Source organism: Spermophilus citellus, assembly GCF_964194105.1.
Source record: "Spermophilus citellus genome assembly, chromosome: 13".
Classification (NCBI taxonomy): Eukaryota; Metazoa; Chordata; class Mammalia; order Rodentia; family Sciuridae; genus Spermophilus; species Spermophilus citellus.
In genome coordinates, this window is record NC_138193.1 from 25,264,796 (window position 1) to 25,273,786 (window position 8,991).

At 48.5% G+C, this 8,991-nt stretch overlaps 1 long non-coding RNA gene across 1 annotated transcript; it reads left to right on the forward strand.

The window, feature by feature from the left end:
• Positions 1-2,039: 2,039 nt before the first annotated feature.
• Positions 2,040-8,754, forward strand: LOC308632580. Its single transcript, XR_014018590.1, has 3 exons — positions 2,040-4,910; positions 5,128-5,814; positions 5,869-8,754. It is a non-coding gene; the product is annotated as an uncharacterized lncRNA (long non-coding RNA).
• Positions 8,755-8,991: the final 237 nt, after the last annotated feature.

The window sequence follows — 8,991 nt, forward strand, 5'->3', positions numbered from 1 at the left end:
CTGGGGTGTGCGGAGAGGGTCCTAGAGGGGAGCTTCTGACAGGGACTCTGTGACCTGTCGCTGGGATGGCATGGGACCCGAGGAGGCGCTGCAGGAGGCTACCTCTGGAAAGGAGGCAGGAGCTGGGTCTGGGAGGGGACCTGTCTGCAGCCATACATGAGACAGGGCAGGATAGCCTGCCAGAAGGACGCAGAGCTGGGCGTGGCCATAAAGGTAGGCAAGACGGAGATGGGGATGGATGAGAGGAGGGAAGGGAGCACGTGGCATCTAGGACACACAGGAATCAGCCACGGAGAAGGAGGTAGAAGCTTAGGGGTGTAGGGGTGTCAGCCCTCAGGGGAGGTGGATCTGTCCCATTGGCTGGGGGGCCTCTTTCAGGAGCAGAAACAAAACCCATGAGAGGGACCTTGCTGGGCAGATGTGGACAGGGCAGCCAGGCTGCGAGGGCTGGATGACATCAGCAGCAGTAATGACTCTGTGCCCCCAGGCCCTCCTGGCTTCTTCTGGTCACTCTCAGCTCCCGGTCACTTCCCCAGCTCAACCCTGAGGGTTAGGCCGTCCCTGGCATCCTGCCTAGAGCAGCCTCTTAGCTCACAATCTCCTTATGCTGAGCTCCCTTGACCACCTTCACTGGTGCTGCGTCTTGCAAGGCCACCTAATACATGTCAGACCCCGGCTCTGTCCTCCACCCAGGATCTGGTGATCAGCTGTGCACAGGGCTTCCTCGGCCCCTCCCTTCAAAACTGAGCTTGTGGTTTTCTGCCACCCTTTTCCAGTGGCTGACCCTGTCCTCCCTTCTGAGCCCCTCCTTGGGCAGAACCCGCCACCCAGGTGCCCACTAATGTGGCTTTACAAGGCTGTCCAGGTCATGACAACCGACTCTCCCTGATGCCAGGGCCCCTTCTCCTCTTCCTTTCTCTCTCCACAAGCCTTGTCTACTCGCAAAGCTTTCTGTATTTTAATGTAGTCTCACATTCATCCCGAATAAACATTTCAACGGCAGAAAAGTGTCACAGTGAGAACATCACCTTCTCCCTGCCCCAGAACCACTCTGCAAAAGTCACAGCCCCTGGTTTTGTGGCCCTCCTGGGAAAGGTCTGTGTCTACTGTTTCAATCTAACACAAATGGGGCTGCGGGCAGTGCCGGTCTTTTCTCAAAGCGGCACAGTTCTACCCAGTCGGTGAGCCCGACCTTGCCCCCCAGGTCTAGGTCCGCTGGCTGAGGGAGCTGCCCTGCCCCCAGCTCCAGCACTTTCTGTTCCTTATTGTAACAATGTTGCAGGGGACAGCCTTGCACATGATTAGGGGCCTATTTTGTCTGTATCTCCCTGGGGCAGATCCTAGTGCAGAAGTGATGAGTCAAGAGCACAAATATTCAAATGTTGACAGACTTTGCCGATTGCCCTCTGGAAAAGAGAAACTGTTTACACTCCGGGCAACAATGACCAGGAGCATGGGATTTCTGTTTCATCCTGCAAACACGGATGTTACCAAACTTTTGTTTGTCTTCCAATCTAACACAAAATGGAATCTCCTTTGGCCTGGCCCTCTTTGGACCCCGTGCTGGGACTGCATCTTCTTCCTCCAGTGGCTGTGCTTATTCTTGCTAACTCTTCTGATCTCTGCCTGCATGGCATGGTGGTTGCCAGCCAAGTCTGGGCGTGTAGGCCATTTCCCAGGCTTCCAGGGAGCTAGAGTTTAACCTTTCTTTACCCAAGTTTGGAGACTCAGCTATCAAAGAGGATCGAAGAGTCCCAGAAAGCCCCAGGAAGGGGCTATAGTGGCATGCTTCTGTCCACTGTATCTGGCCACTTGCTGGTTGCTCTTTGGTATCAAGATGGGGCAGCCACCACCTTCCTCCTGCCATTCTATAATGACATCAGGAATAGGTGGCCAGGGAGTCGGCCAGACCCACGGCCATTCAACTCCAACCCAGAAGCTCTGACCCAGGACGGCTGCTTCAACCTGACTATGCTGGGATGCTCTTCCAGAAAGAATTCCAAACCGAAGAGGACTGTGGCCTCCAAGGAGCTCAGAGTGCTCGGCTAGAGGGACCGGCCAACCCTCTGTACTGACCACTGTAGGTGCTTTGTGGTCATGATTACAGAGACTGCGTGAAGACATGGAAAATGCCAATGACGAGATGGTCTAAGTTTGGCTGGGACAGGCTTGCCTAGCATGCACGAGGCCTGGGTCTGATTTCCCTGCACCATCACCACCAACAACAAAGAGTTGCAACCACTATATGACTTACATTCACATACTTGTGCGTGTAGATGACAGGTGTGCACCACCACACCCAGCTTCCAAACTTGAAACAGGATTTTTATTGAGATAGAGTCCACAGACTTTTATGGTGCTCAGAACTGCATAACCAGCAGCACTAACTTCACAACATTTCATCACCCCTCAAAGAAGCTTCGTACCATTAGCAGCTACTCTCCACTCCCTATTCCCTATCCCCAGCTCCACTCTTCTAACTTCCGTCTGCGTGGATTTGCGTCCCCTGCACATCTCACACAGGAAGCTCTGTTCAGCATATGGTCTCCTGTCACCTGGCATAATGTCTTCAAGGTTTATCCCTATGTGAGCATGTATCAGTACATCATTTCCTTTTTTTTTTTTTAAAGAGAGAGAGAGAGAATTTTTTCAATATTTATTTTTTAGTTTTTGGTGAACACAACATCTTTGTATGTGGTGCTGAGGATCAAACCCGGGCCACACGCATGCCAGGCGAGCACGCTATCGCTTGAGCCACATCCCCAGCCCTACATCATTCTCTTTTTATGGCCAAATAATGTTCCATCGTAGGGATGGATTATCACATTTTGTTTATACGTACATCAGTTCATAGACATCGATTGTTCCCACCTCTAACTACTGTGTAAAGCTTGGTATGAACATTTGTGCACAGGAGTTTCTGTAGACACGTTGTACCTCTCCTGGGTGCAGGAGTAGAATTGTTGCGGGAAACAGACCCGTCCAGCAGCAGCAAGCAGCACTCAGAAGGAGAACTCCAAATTTTATTTTACACTAGTGGGCCCAGAGGAAAACAAAAACTCCCAATTCTGAGCCCTGATCTATAGTTTCTCACAACATTTATAGGTTATTTAACGTCATCTTAGACCAATCCTATCCTTGGGGCTTTTTCCTCTTTTTAAAAAAATTCCTGGGTCTGAGGATGTAGCTCAGTTGGTAGAGTGCTTGCCTTGCACGCACAAAGCCCTGGGTTCAGTCCCCAGCACCACAAAAAACAACAAAATCCTAACCTAGCCAGGGGTGGTAGTGCACGCCAGTAATCCCAGCAGCTTGGAGCCTGAGGCAGGAGGATCGTGAGTTCAAAGACAGCCTCAGCAACAGTGAGGCCCTAAGCAACCCAGTGAGACCCCGTCTCTAAATAAAATACAAAACAGGGCTGGGGTGTGGCTCAGTGGTCAAGTGCCCCTGAGTTCAACCCCCTAAACCACCACCATCCCCCCCAAAATTCCTGAGTGGCTGAAGGCCTGTGTGGGTCTCTAACATGAAGCACCGCTCACAGAAACAGACAGGAAATGGCTTTTTCTTACAGGCCTCTGTTACACTTAAGAGGGACTGGCCAGACTAGGGCAGTTATTTACAATCCAAAAAGTAGGGACTCCTGGTTAATTAGGCTTCCTGGAGAAAGGCTGAGAGAGGGGGGCAGAACTGACCCCTCCCCAGGCCTTGGTTTCTAGCCATAATGTTTTGTAATTTCATTTCACAACCAGGTCTGGTTTTGCCACCACAGAATTGTTGGCTCATGGAACAACTCTGCCTAACTGAGAAACTCCCAAACTCTACCCATTTCCACTTCCCCAGCAGAGTGCGGACACTCAGATTTCTCCACATCCTCTTCAATGCGAGTTATGATCCATCCTGTGGGTTATGGTCCATCTTTTTTATTTTAGCCATCTTCATGGGTGTGAGGTGGTATCTCACTGTGGTTTTGATTTGCATTTCCCCAGTAACCAATAATGTTGAGCATCTTTGAGTACTTACTGGACATTTGTCTGTCTTCTTTACAGACATGTCAGTTCAAATCCTTAGCTCATTCTTTAACTGGGTTATTTGTCTTATAATTGTTGAATTGCGAGAGTTCTTTATATATTCTGGACATTAGATCCTTGTCTGACATAGGATTTGTATATTTTCTATGAGTCTGTGGATTGTCTTTTTACTTAGTTGTTGGTATCCTTTAGTGAGAGACACCTAATTTTTCTGGGTTTTTTTTATATGTGCTTTTCTATTTTTTAAATTTTTTAATATTTATTTTTTAGTTGTACACAATACCTTTATTTTATTTATTTTTATTGGTGCTGAGGATCAAACGCAGGGCCTCATGCATGCCAGGCTAGCACTCTACCGCTAAGCCACAATCCCAGCCCCTCTGTTTTTTTAAATGTGCTTTTGGTGTTATATCTAAGAAATTAATGGCTACTCCAAAATCGTTAACATTTTCTGGTATTTTCTTCTAGGAGTTGTACAGTTTTAGTTTTTAGACCTGAATCTTCATTCATTTTGAGTTGATTTTTCTTTCATGTTGGTGACAGAGCCCAGGACCTTGCATGTGGTACGCATGCCCTCTACCACAGAGCTATGCACCCCCACTCTTGAGCTGATCTTTACATATGGTGTGAGGCAGGTTGGGAACCCCTCTGTCACACCACAGTCCAGTTGTCCAGTACCACTTTGGGGGCCAGGTACCAGGAATTAAACCCAAGGGTCCTCAATCACGGAGCCACATCCCCAGCCCTTTTTTATGTTTTATTTGGAGAAAGGGTCTCTCTAGGTTGCTTAGGGCCTCGCAAAGTTGCTGAGGCTGGCTTTGAACTCACAATCCTCACAATACTCATATCCTCCTGCCTCAGCCTCCTGAGCTGCTGGAATTACAGGTGTATACCACCTGGCCCAGCACTATATATATATTTTTTGGGGGGGTAACAGGGATTGAACTCAGGGGCACTCGACCACTGAGCCACATCCCCAGCCCTGTTTGTATTTTATTTAGAGACAGAGTCTCACTGAGTTACTTAGCACCTCGCCATTGCCAAGGCTGGCTTTGAACTCACAATATTCCTGCCTCAGCCTCCTGAGCTGCTGCGATTACAGGTATACCTGGCTTCCAAAAATAATTTTTAAAAATCATGTTACCTGGGCTGGGGCTGGGGCTCAGCAGTAGAGCATTCACTTAACATGTGTGAGGCCCTGGGTTCGATCCTCAGCACCACATAAAATAAATAAAATAAAGGTATTTTGTCCAACTACAACTAGAAATGAATATTGGGAAAAAAATCATGTTACCACCACATTTTGAGTAGATATCTAAAAATTTTCTTTTGTATGCGTGCATGTGTGTGTGTGAGAGAGAGAGAGAGAGAGAGAGATAGATAGATAGATAGATAGATAGATATGCTGGGGATTGAACCCAGATACTTGTGAAGTTTTTCATTTTAAGTATAATTGAAGTAGTTTTAATTTTCAGTGTATTATTAATACTGGCATTTTAAATATTATAAACTATCACTTTTAATATAAATACCATAGAAATTTAATACTCACCAATTTTTTAGACTTTAAAAAAAAATTTTGGTACTGGGGAGTGAACCCACGGACACTTTAACCACTAAGCCACATCACCGGCCCTTTTTATTTTTTGAGACAGGACCTCACTGAGTTGCTGAGGCTGGCTTGGAACTTGCCATCCTCCTGTGTCAGCCTTCTGAGCTGCTGGAATTACAGGCATGCACTACTGCCCCTGGCATCACCAATTATTTTTAAATTTTCTTTGAGTTCTATGTAATATTTTGAACAACCAACAATAAAATAAAAAAAAAATTCTTTGAGTTAAAGACCAACAAACAAAACTCACACAGCAGGCCATGCACGGTGGCACATGCCTATAATCCCAGCAGCTTGGGAGGGCTGAGGCAGGAGGATCATGAGTTCAAAGTCAGCCTCAGCAAAACTGAGGTGCTAAGCAACTCTGAGAGACCCTGTCTCTAAATGAAATATAAAATAGGGCTGGGGATGTGATTCAGTGGTCGAGTGCTCCTGAGTTTTCAATCCCCTGTACTTAAAAAAAAAACAAAAACAAAAACAAAAACAAAAAACAACCTCACACAGCAATCCAGCCCCTGAAATTGTTTTTTAAGCCAGGGGTAGTGCCTGTAGTCCCAGCTTTGAAGGCTGAGGCAGGTGGATCACACGAGCCCAAATATCCTGGCAGCCTGGGCAAGACAGCAAGACCCCAATAAAAATGAATCATGTTTGCTTTATTGTTAAGTGGTCTAAGTAGTAAACAGAGGGCCAGGTAAGATTTTTGTTTGCTTTAAAAAAGTTCCAACTTCAGAAAATGTTATTCAAGAAAACAGCTTTTTAAGTGAGGGTGGAGGAGGAGGGAGGGGCAGGGTCATCACCTTGACAATGTCAGCAGACCTCCACCTGCAAGCCCTCTCCGCTGCCGTACTGTGGCCCACTGTGCTCCAGAATCGGTAAGCGGGAGGCCAGAGATGGGCGATCCGTAGGCCCTGTGTGGCCCTTGCCTGGGCAGCTCCACCTTGCTAAGACACCTGTTGTCCTTGTCCAGTGTGTCCATGCCGTATACAATGCCCACCTGTTGGTCACTTAGCAGCAATGCAGCTATCTCCTTGAATAACATTTTCTGAAATTGGAACTACTGTATACTGTACATTTTAAGATGGATTTTGGGGGGTACTGGGGTGTGAACCCGGGGCCTTGTACAGGATTGGTACATGCTATGCTGCCTAGCTAAGCCCTGGCCACTAAAGTCCACTTTTTTTCTATGGTCTGGTTTGTTATACAAGTTTTCAAGGCCAAAGCCTGTTCAAGAGCCCAAGCTCCCTCTTCACAGAGAGGAGCTGGGCAACCTGGCAGGCCAGCTGACAGGCTTGACCTCCGCCCAGGGCAGCAGGCCAGGCAGAGTGAGAGCAGAGTCCTCCCATCTCCTGCAGATTTACTATGGCCACAGCCTCAGCCTCACCAGAGAGAGGTGCACACCACCTTCCTTTCTGAGTACAGAGCCCTGCTTGCCCAGGGGTCCTAGGTGATGGCAGTTATGTCCTTGTCCTGAAGCAGAGCCTTGGTTGGAGGGATGATGTGTCAGAGGTCGTCAGGCACAGGCAGAAGAGCTGCCCTGATGGCCAGGGGCCATCTGCATCACTGCTGCCCCAGCTGAGGCCAAAGTTGCCCATCTCCAACTTATCTGGGTCATTCCAATCCCTGGTCCAGCGACATTAACAATCCTTTCCTGGTTAGAAGTTATTCAGGTCAAGATGCCATATATACTTTCCCAGGAATTGTAGTTGTTTGTAGAATTTCTCCAGTAATTACAGTGCTGTCAGATTTCTGTGTAATTGGGACCATGACAGGGTACAGTGTAAAGGGGCCACTCACAGGCGCATATGATGCTTTTTGCTGGTCACGTTCAGAGCCAGTGACCTGCTTCTGACCATCTGCCAAATGTCTGCCATGGTCACGTGACAGCGGCAGCACTTCTGCAAATCCGCTCCCAGTCAGCCAAGGACTGGGCATCATGTCACAGTATCCAAGCTCCCAGAAAAACCTTGCAGGTTACATTTCCAACATCTGCATCGATCCCTGGCTTCGGCCCTTTGCCATGGACATAATCAGCTTGGCGGCAGCTCCCACCACGAGTGCACTGAGGGTCTCCCTGAAGTGTGCCTTTTCAGTCTCTTTGGGGAGCTATCCAGAGTGGCCAGTGCAGAGGTCCTCAGAACCTGTGTTCTTCCAGCCGTGGGAGGCCAGGACCTCTGCCGTCTGCATGAAAAGGTGCTCACTGGTGCAGGAATCAGGCTCCCCCTGGCAGTCAAGGTCGCACAGGAAGTGCCCCCAGTGCAAGCAGCCCATGATAGGTGTCATCACCACGCCCTGGCCCCAAGGACACCCAGAGAACATAGAGCAAAGAGCAAGCTCAGGACCCAGCTGTGTGTCTGCACTCCTTAGCTTCACTGTCACTGTGACCAGGCAGCATCTAGAAAAGATTTTAATTTGCAAAAAGATTTGTTAGTGTTCAGAGTCATTCATTTTCTCAATACCTATGCCAGTGTTTCGGTGCGTTCCTTCATTCAGCATCCCAGAGTGGGATGCAGCAGGTAAGATGGCTTGCTTTCTTTAGCACATTAAAAGAAAGGGGAATTGGCCCATTCTCAGGCCAATCACCCTTAGAAAATGGTTCATATGGAAATTGGGAGTCTGAAATTGAATCACTTCAAATCATCCATGTTCACACGGACTTTGGAAATCTTGTGGCCCCAGGTGTACCCCAATGTGCAAACTGGCAAGTCTGGACCCTTGCTCCCCCAGCAGTGTGGATGTCGCTGGGAGCTGGTCAGAGTGCAGACTCTTGCTGAGACGCGCTGTTCACGTGCATTAGAGCTTAAGAAGTTATTACTTCAGCAAAGGGTGAGAGCTCCAGCTGGGAGCCCAGATGAGGTGCTGGCGCAGGAGCCTGTCCAGGTAGAGGGTCCTTCCACCACGCATTCTACGGGGCTGCCTTCCTTGGGAGGTGCCATGGTCCCCCAGGACTGCACATAAAGGATTGCTACAGGCTAAATTTAGGGATAAGGCTTGTACTCCGCTCCCAGCAGAGAGGGTCTTGGCTTCTGTGGTCACCAACCATGTCTGGCTGGCCCCAAGTCAGCACCCTCTGACTTATGCCTTTTCTGTCCTGGGTGCAGCCCCATCCTCTCCCAGGGCGAACCTGGGCAAGATGAAAAATAGGGATTAGATAAAGGAATTCCTTACTGCTTCTGCCCCAACATCCTCAGTTACCAGGGCACAGAGCATGGTCATCCTGTGGCTGCTGGACAGAGGTGAGGACAGTTTACAGTGGAAGGATCCTGAGATCAAGTCAGATATCAGTTACAGGGAGGTTTGTCCAAATGTACTGATCCAAATGCAAGGGAAAAGAGTCAAGAGATGAGAAGGCAGGTC